The sequence below is a fragment of the Lycium ferocissimum genome, chromosome 4 (assembly GCF_029784015.1).
Source record: "Lycium ferocissimum isolate CSIRO_LF1 chromosome 4, AGI_CSIRO_Lferr_CH_V1, whole genome shotgun sequence".
NCBI classification, from domain to species: Eukaryota; Viridiplantae; Streptophyta; class Magnoliopsida; order Solanales; family Solanaceae; genus Lycium; species Lycium ferocissimum.
In genome coordinates this window covers 73,721,402-73,729,514 of record NC_081345.1, presented here as the reverse complement: position 1 = coordinate 73,729,514, position 8,113 = coordinate 73,721,402, and positions in this window count along the sequence as shown.

Below are 8,113 nucleotides of genomic sequence, written 5' to 3'. Positions count from 1 at the left end.
CCCGCTGGAACATCTTCTAATAATATCCTCATCTCATCTGGGTGTACCTGCGCGGCATGAAACGCAGCCCCCGAAGAAAGGGGGTCAGTACGGAATATGTAAAGCATGAAATATAGTAAGCGGGATCACACTGACGTAAAGAGTACAGAAAATCATAAGACTTGCCTTTGGAAAACATTTGTCATGCATATGCATACATCGGTAAGTAAAATCTTATCATAATCATATCGTCATATCATCGTACATATATACCGTACCCGGCCCTCTAGTGAGGGACTCGGTGAGTAAAATCATGTCATAATCATAACCATGTGTGCATGCAGATATACATATATATACATACCGTACCCGGCCCTCTAGTGAGGGACTCGGTGAATAGCGTGTCCCGGCCCCGCTAGCAAGGGACTCGGTATGTCGTCCTGGCCGCCATCTCCATCTCGTCACATCATCATATCATCATGCATATATATATATATATATATATATATATATATATATATATATATATATATATATATATAGCGTACCCGGCCCGCTAGTGAGGGACTCGGTGAACAATGCGGAGAAGTTGCACGAATGCGTACCCGGCCGGGACTCGGTGAAAGACATATTGAGCTTGCACGAGAGAGTAGTGAGAAACCATATGCACATAAATCATCATAGACTCAATGAAGTAGGTAGCCGACGTTCGAAAGTCATAGTGGACATCATGTTAAGTTCTTTCAAAAACAAGTAGTTAAGACTATTCAAACGTAAACCTCGGGGCCCACGGATATGCATTAAACCAATCCGGCCCGTACATGAAAGTTAAAGTCATTACGTGTCATAGGATCATTTGTGAACGTATCAAAGCAATCCGGTTTCGTTTACGAAAGTTACGGACGTTTTTAGACATAGGATCTTTAGGAACCAAATTCTTTATACCATGTTTGAATTCCAAGTATACATAAGACCTAAGAACCATATGAAGTATGTTACATCATGAAGCAAATAACAATCATATACATATTCGGAACGTAAGAGCGGAGTTACCCCAAGTACGAATCATATCATACCTTAATTATGTCTAAGACATGCCAAAGAAGGAAAGAGTAAGCCTTACATACCTTAGCCGATTCCTAAGCTAATCCAACCTTACATCTCGACTTCTCACGATCTACAATCATGCCATTAGGTATCAACCATTAGCCATAACACTTAAGAATTCAATTCCAATTTAATACTTTATCTACAAAAATTTTAAACACTTCCCCTATAAATTCAACACCCCGAGAATTCAACTCGGCCAATATTATCAACAACAATACCAACAACTATTCCAACAACATCAATAAATAATCATTAATAATTCTTTTACACATAATTCGACAACATTCTCTTATATCCATTTCAACTACATACTTTCAAGCCGACATCATTGCTCGCATATTCAAAACTAACTCAAGATCACTTAACAAAATTCAGGAACACTTCGGGCAATTCACAATGTATTCAAATCAGCCCATCCACTATACAATAAAACCCGAAACCTCAAATTTCCATAAGAACAACAACAATACATTTTCCTCCTTCCAAATTCATAAACTCTATCAACAATTACATATGCTAGCAACATTATTTCCATAGATTCAAGAAACATATTGAAATCATGTTAAGCTCCAAATCAGCCCACACACTCATAACCTTTACTTGGATCATTAAAACTTCATTTCACATCATAGAATTCACAACGACAACAACCAAACGCTAAACAAATTAGTCCCCCTCTTACTACACAACACAATACACACGGCCAAAATCCAACATACACGGCCAAACCTCAATTCCAACATTTTATGAGTTTCATTCATTTCTACACATTACAACAACACACAAACATGCTAAATACAATTAATTCTTCACTTCTATACAACCACACACACACACGGCCTCAACACATTACACACGGCCACACACACAACAACATGTTTTCATGAACTTCTTTCATTTCTACATTTCACAACATGTACAAATCACTCACAACACATGAAAAATGAGATTGAACCTTACCTCTCACTCTTGTCCTTCACTCGGCTAGCTTGTGTTTGTAAGAAGGAATGTTTTTCTTGCTTCAACAATTACTCCATGGTGTAGAGGACCTCTCAATTAGTAGGAAAGCTAGAAGAAATAATTTTTCCATGATCAAAATTGAAGAGACAATTTTCGACCATCCATGGCCGTTTCTCTCCTTTTTTTTTTTTTTTTCTTCATATTTCATCAAATTTCTAGAGATGGAATGTGATGAAAATGATGAACTTAGTCATCCATATATATATTTATCTCTATAAAAATGTGCACATGACCATGCACATGCTCCATGTCTTTTTCCTTTTTTTTTTCTTTTCTTTTCTCCAAATCTCTAGAATTTTCCTAACTCACAAAGGATGAAAAATAATGAATTTGTCATCTTTTAAATAACATGTACTAAGCTTCCATGTGGCCATGGCCCACATCACATGTGGCCGGCCACATGCCTTCATTTTCATGAAATAGCCAACTTTCCATATTCAACTTTTGGCCCCAAATTTTCCTTAATAATCCATGCCAATAAATCATAGGCAACTTATGTCGTAAAACAAAGCCGAGAAGGATAGCCTTGTCTTTAACTTGTCGCCACTAACTTAAAATATTCCGACGTACAAAATGCGACATATAACATCAGGGTAGGTCAACGATCTTTGGTGGGTACACGTGTGCAGGTACTGATCCCGGTACGAATTGAGTACATCTCTTAGAGTTGGCTGGAGTATTTCGTCGAGTTTTAGGGTAGGATGATATGGGTCCCACAGCGCCGGACTTAACTCTATCTTTACTATTTCTTTCTTATTTCCATTTCAGACAGTTTATGTATTAGTATTCAGACTTGTACGCGTAGTATAGGCTCATTTACTGTGACTTCCAGGTTTTGGGGTATTGTATCGACTTAGACTATTATGTCCATGTTTTTCTAGAGTTATTATGAGAGTTATTATCATTTCCTTTATTTAATTTCCACACTTAATTATATTTCGCGACTTAGCTGAATGTTGTAGAAATTGGGTCGTGACAAATTGGGTTAACACCGGGTCACAGCAACCTCTTTTCAGAAATTCGAGTGCGTGAGCAAGTTCGTAACGTGTTTTATGATGAGTTTATGTTTTGTTTGTGTTTATGGGATTCCGAACGAGTTTCGAGTGTTGGATCATATTTGGTTAAAACTAGATTTTTCTGGCTCTAGTGCAACATATCTGCGAACCATAGGCTGCATCTGCGTGCATCCTTTTGTGTGGGAAGGTCTGCAGGTGCGAGCTTAATCAAGACAGACAGGGTCCCGCTCCTACACTAGTTGGTTCGCAGGAGCGTATCCGCTGATGCGTGGTTCCTCCACTTTTGTGGAATTTTGGGAGAGTTAGTGGATTCTGCTTCTACGAATTATTTCTCATCGATGTGAGGCTGCACCTGCGAGCCTCTGCTCGCTTCGGCGGAAATATCTGAAAAAAGAACCCTTTTTATCTCTTCTACCCAATATTTGGACCTCATTCACCCCAAACCATTTTGAGACCTAAAGATTTTGGTTAAGAGAGATTTCAAGTGCTAAATTCAAGTTTCTTCTTGAGAGTAATATTCTAAGGTCAATCTTGGTAATTACAAATGGTTTCTTTCATTATTTTATCATCCTTTTCATGATTTGGGGTAAAAGACTTAGGGTTTAAACCTTTTTTGAAAAAAAAATACACCCAAAATTGAGCCTTTTTATTAATTTATGCAATCAAAAAACAAAAAATAGGACCCAAAAACGGGTCCAAAAAAACCCCATACATTTTTCAATTTCATTCTCTTGCCTCCTCAGTCTCAAATAAACCCATGCTGATTTGACTTAGAAATCTCCTTTATTATTCAACAAGTACCAAGGTTTATCTATTTATCTATCCATGTTTGGAGGCTGAATAGTACTGCTTATATGTTGTACTATGTCACCTGGAAAAACTCATTCCAGTTTTTATGTATCCCATCTCCCATTCCATACCATGTCACTCACATTTTGAATAAAATTATCATAATGTTCCTCGCCTGTAGCAAAATATAAAGCCCCAAGCCCTGTCCAACTATCATACCAGAACTAGGCATTTCCATATTTAGTTTGCCATAAGACCCCTAGCTTGTAGCATCTTTTTCCAATTCTGAAACCCATATTTCCATTGTACTATTACCGCATTCTCCTTCTTGCAGTACTTATTGCTGAAAAAAGAACTCCTTAAAGATGAAGTTGTTATGAAATTCCACCAGATCTTACAACAAAGTGCCATTGACACATCATGCATGGATCTAAAACCAAGACCCCCTTCCTTTTCTAGAAACCAAGAGGCCCAATGTCTACTTCTTCCTCCAATTGTGTTACTCCAAAAAGAAAAAAAAAGTGCAAACATTCTATGCATCTGTTAGTAACACAATCAGGAGGATTTAAAGTAGATAACATGTGAATTGGCATCCCCTATAATACATGCTTAATTAAAACTGCTCTACCTCCAATATAAAACCTCTTCCCTTTCCAAGACTGTATCGTGTTCATTATTTTGGACAAGATAGGAGCATAAAAGTCCTTCTTCCTCCTGATATAAAAGATTGGACATCCTAAATATATAAATGGGAAATCCTTTCTTCCAATCCCAGTAACCACTTTCACTATGATTTTAATGTCCCCTGGCATATTATGATGCAAATAAATAGAGTTTCTCTCTTTGTTTATCTTTTGTCCAGAAGTTTCCTCATATTGCTTCAGCACCTCCATAATTAATTGAAAAGACATCACCTCAGCTGAAGAGAAAATTATCATATCATCTGCATATATGATTCACTTTAGGACTCCATTTTCGCATCCCAAAACCTCTAAACTGTGGTACTTGATGCAATTGATTTAGGTTTCTCGTCAAAACCTCAGCCATCAGAATAAATAAAGTAGGAGATAGAGGATCCCTTGCTTCACCCCTCTTGTTGATTTAAAAAACCATGTTGCTGCCCATTAATAAGAATAGAGTACCAGTTGTTTCCAATGATTCTAAATACCATATCAATTAACCTCTGAAAATCTCATCTTCCTCAGCACCTGTCAAAAATAACCATGAAACTCTAACATAAGCCTTTGCCATGTCCAACTTAAGTACAACATTAGTTGTCTTGGTTCTCAATCTAATGCAAGATATATTTTCCTATGTAAGAAGTACATTCTCCACAATACTTCTCTCCTTAACAAAACCATCCTGATTAAGAGAAATTATGTCAGACAATCCTTAAACTAATCTTTCATGAATTAATCTTGAAAAAATCTTATTCATAAAATTACTCAAACTAATTGGTCTCATATCAGAAAAAGTATTGATCAAATCTTTTTTTTTTTTTTTGGTAATAAAACAAGATTAGAATGAGTTATAAACTTTTGTAATTCACCTCCACCAAAGAAATATCTACCATCTGGGTAATGTCTTCCCCAATGATATCCTAACATGCTTGATTAAACAAGCCTGTAAATCCATCTGGCCCTGCTGCACTTTCGCCATTTAAACTAAACACAATACTCTTAACTTCTTTATAAGATGGCAAATCTGTGATCCTAATTTTCTGTTCCTCTGTAATCATTCTTGGAACATGGTCCGAAATCTCAAAACGAGTAGGATCAGTATCCTTAGTAAATTGGTTCCTGAAGAAATTGATTGCTTCAGCTGCAATCCCATTATTCTCCTCTATCCAGTTGCCTTCCTGATTCTGGATTCGCCTGATTTGTAGCCGTTTCCTCCTTTCTTGTACATAAGCATGATTTTTTTGTATTTCTGTCTCTATCATTAAATCAGTGCATGCCTGCTTTCTGCTTTCAAAAACGTTCCTCTAAATGCAAATATCTGTTAAGATCAGCGTGCACTCTCTAATGTTTCTCCCTGTTATGTAGAGTAGGATGCAATTCAAATTGAATCTCATGCACTTTAATAACATCTTCTAAAGTCTCTATCTCATGAAAGATATTCCCAAATCTGATTTTCTTTGCACTGACTCAACACTGCCTTTACTTTCTTCATTTTATGATGAAAAAGAGTAAAGGTTTAGACATAAAATTAGTTCTCCATTGGGCCCTGACAGTATCCAAGAAAGTTTCATTCTTAACCCAAAAATTAAAGAATTTGAAAGGCTTCTTAATAGGAATTTTATTCCCAGCATAAGTTATTAAAAGAGGAGCATGATCAGACACTGTCCTAATGAAGTGATTAACTTCTATGCCTAGATATAAAATTTGCAGAAATAGATTCCCCAAACACCTGCCAAGCCTATTGAAAATACAATCATCCCCACTTTGGCTATTCCATCATGTATATTTGCTGCCTTTAAAACCCAAATCATACACTCCAGAATTTTGTATATAGGATAGAAAATCTTGAACCTCATTGATCCTGACTGGAAAACCTCCATGTTTTTCTTCCGCTGAAGTTATCACATTAAAATCCCCTCCTATCATCGAAGGTATAGCCATATTGTTTGCTACATGTTCCAAACATTCCCATAATTCTAACCACTCCAAATGTGTACACTTTGCATATAAAATTGTCACCACCAAATCCTCCTGCAAGCTTTGACTCTTTAGATTGATGGTAAGATGTTGTATATGGTCCTCCATAATAGACACTTCAAACATCTCATCTACAAAGACCCATATTTTTTCTGAAACATTCATCAATGCTGTTTGCATGCCCAACCTCCTTTTATACCCCTCAATATTGGTTGCATCCTAAAATGGTTCCATTAACCCTATAAACCCAAATTTGTACTTTTGATGCATCTTTGTACTCTTTGAAATGCCTCTATAGTATTCACAGATCTGATATTCCATATTAATGCATTATTCATTAAACATTTGCATTATTTATGGTTCTTCTAGCTTGATATCCACTCTCAAGTGAAACATTTGTGTCTCTTTGGTTCACTTTTTTTCCTCTTCCTGCCCCTTTGTAACACTTTGGTAAAACATGTCCTTCTCTCATTGTAGCTTGATAATTTTGCTCCAAAGATTTTCCGTCCAAATCTACTTTAGCTTTCTCTTGATTCTGCTCTTTGCTCTGATGATCCTGCTCCTTTAATAGTGGAATTAATTGTATGTTCTTACTATTTTTACTTCCTTTGTCTGATGCTGCTGAGGATATCGTGCTTATGTTGCTATCTTTATTTTCGTTTTGTACATATATTGCTTCAAGTTACCCAGTATCCAAGCTTGCATTAACCTTCCCACGCTATTTGTGTTTACTGCCTGCACTATTGGAGTTGTCTGGTACTATATCAGATTTTTCTTTCCCCTGGCTGTCAGAGTATTCCTTGCTTTTGCTACAGTCTTGACTACTTGTTTCCCCTTGTTGCTTCCAATTATGTTCCTTGGAAATACTTGTTCTTTGTATGCACTACATTTTCTTTGCTTGGTATTACCTGCTCTACAATTACTTCACCATCACCATATTAATCATTTCTTATCTATTCCTGCTCATGTAATTCTAATTGACTACTGCTCACTACTTCATCTTTCTCTTCAAATTGTCAGACTCCTTTTGATTGTTGGTATGTTTATGTTGTTCTTCAATGTTTTGCTCCTTATGTGGACTGGTTTGTACTTGGAAACTATTTTCCACCAATTCCTTTGTGTTTATTTGCCCCCTCTTCTACATTGTGCTGACTTTGTTCTTCTTTTTATGTTGCATGCTCTTTCTCACCTTGTGCTTCCTCTTTTACTTCATTGTCTAACACAGAAAAGGTATTGCTAGTCTCAATATTGTCCTTCTTTTCTACTTCTGCCACAATCCTTTTATATTTATCCTTTATGTATTTATTTCTTCTTTGCATCCACTCCTATCTTCCATGATTGTACCATCCATTATTTCTACCGTTTGTAGCTCTGTTTTGATTCTCAACCTTTGCATTCTCAGCAATCTCCTCTCTGTATTGTTTTTCCAGATCTGGATGCAGTGCGCTGCATTCATCCTCTCCATGCCCTTGCAATTTGCAATGTTTGCAAAACTTGGGCAGGTAATCATAATTCATTTTGATCAATTTTGACTTAATTTCA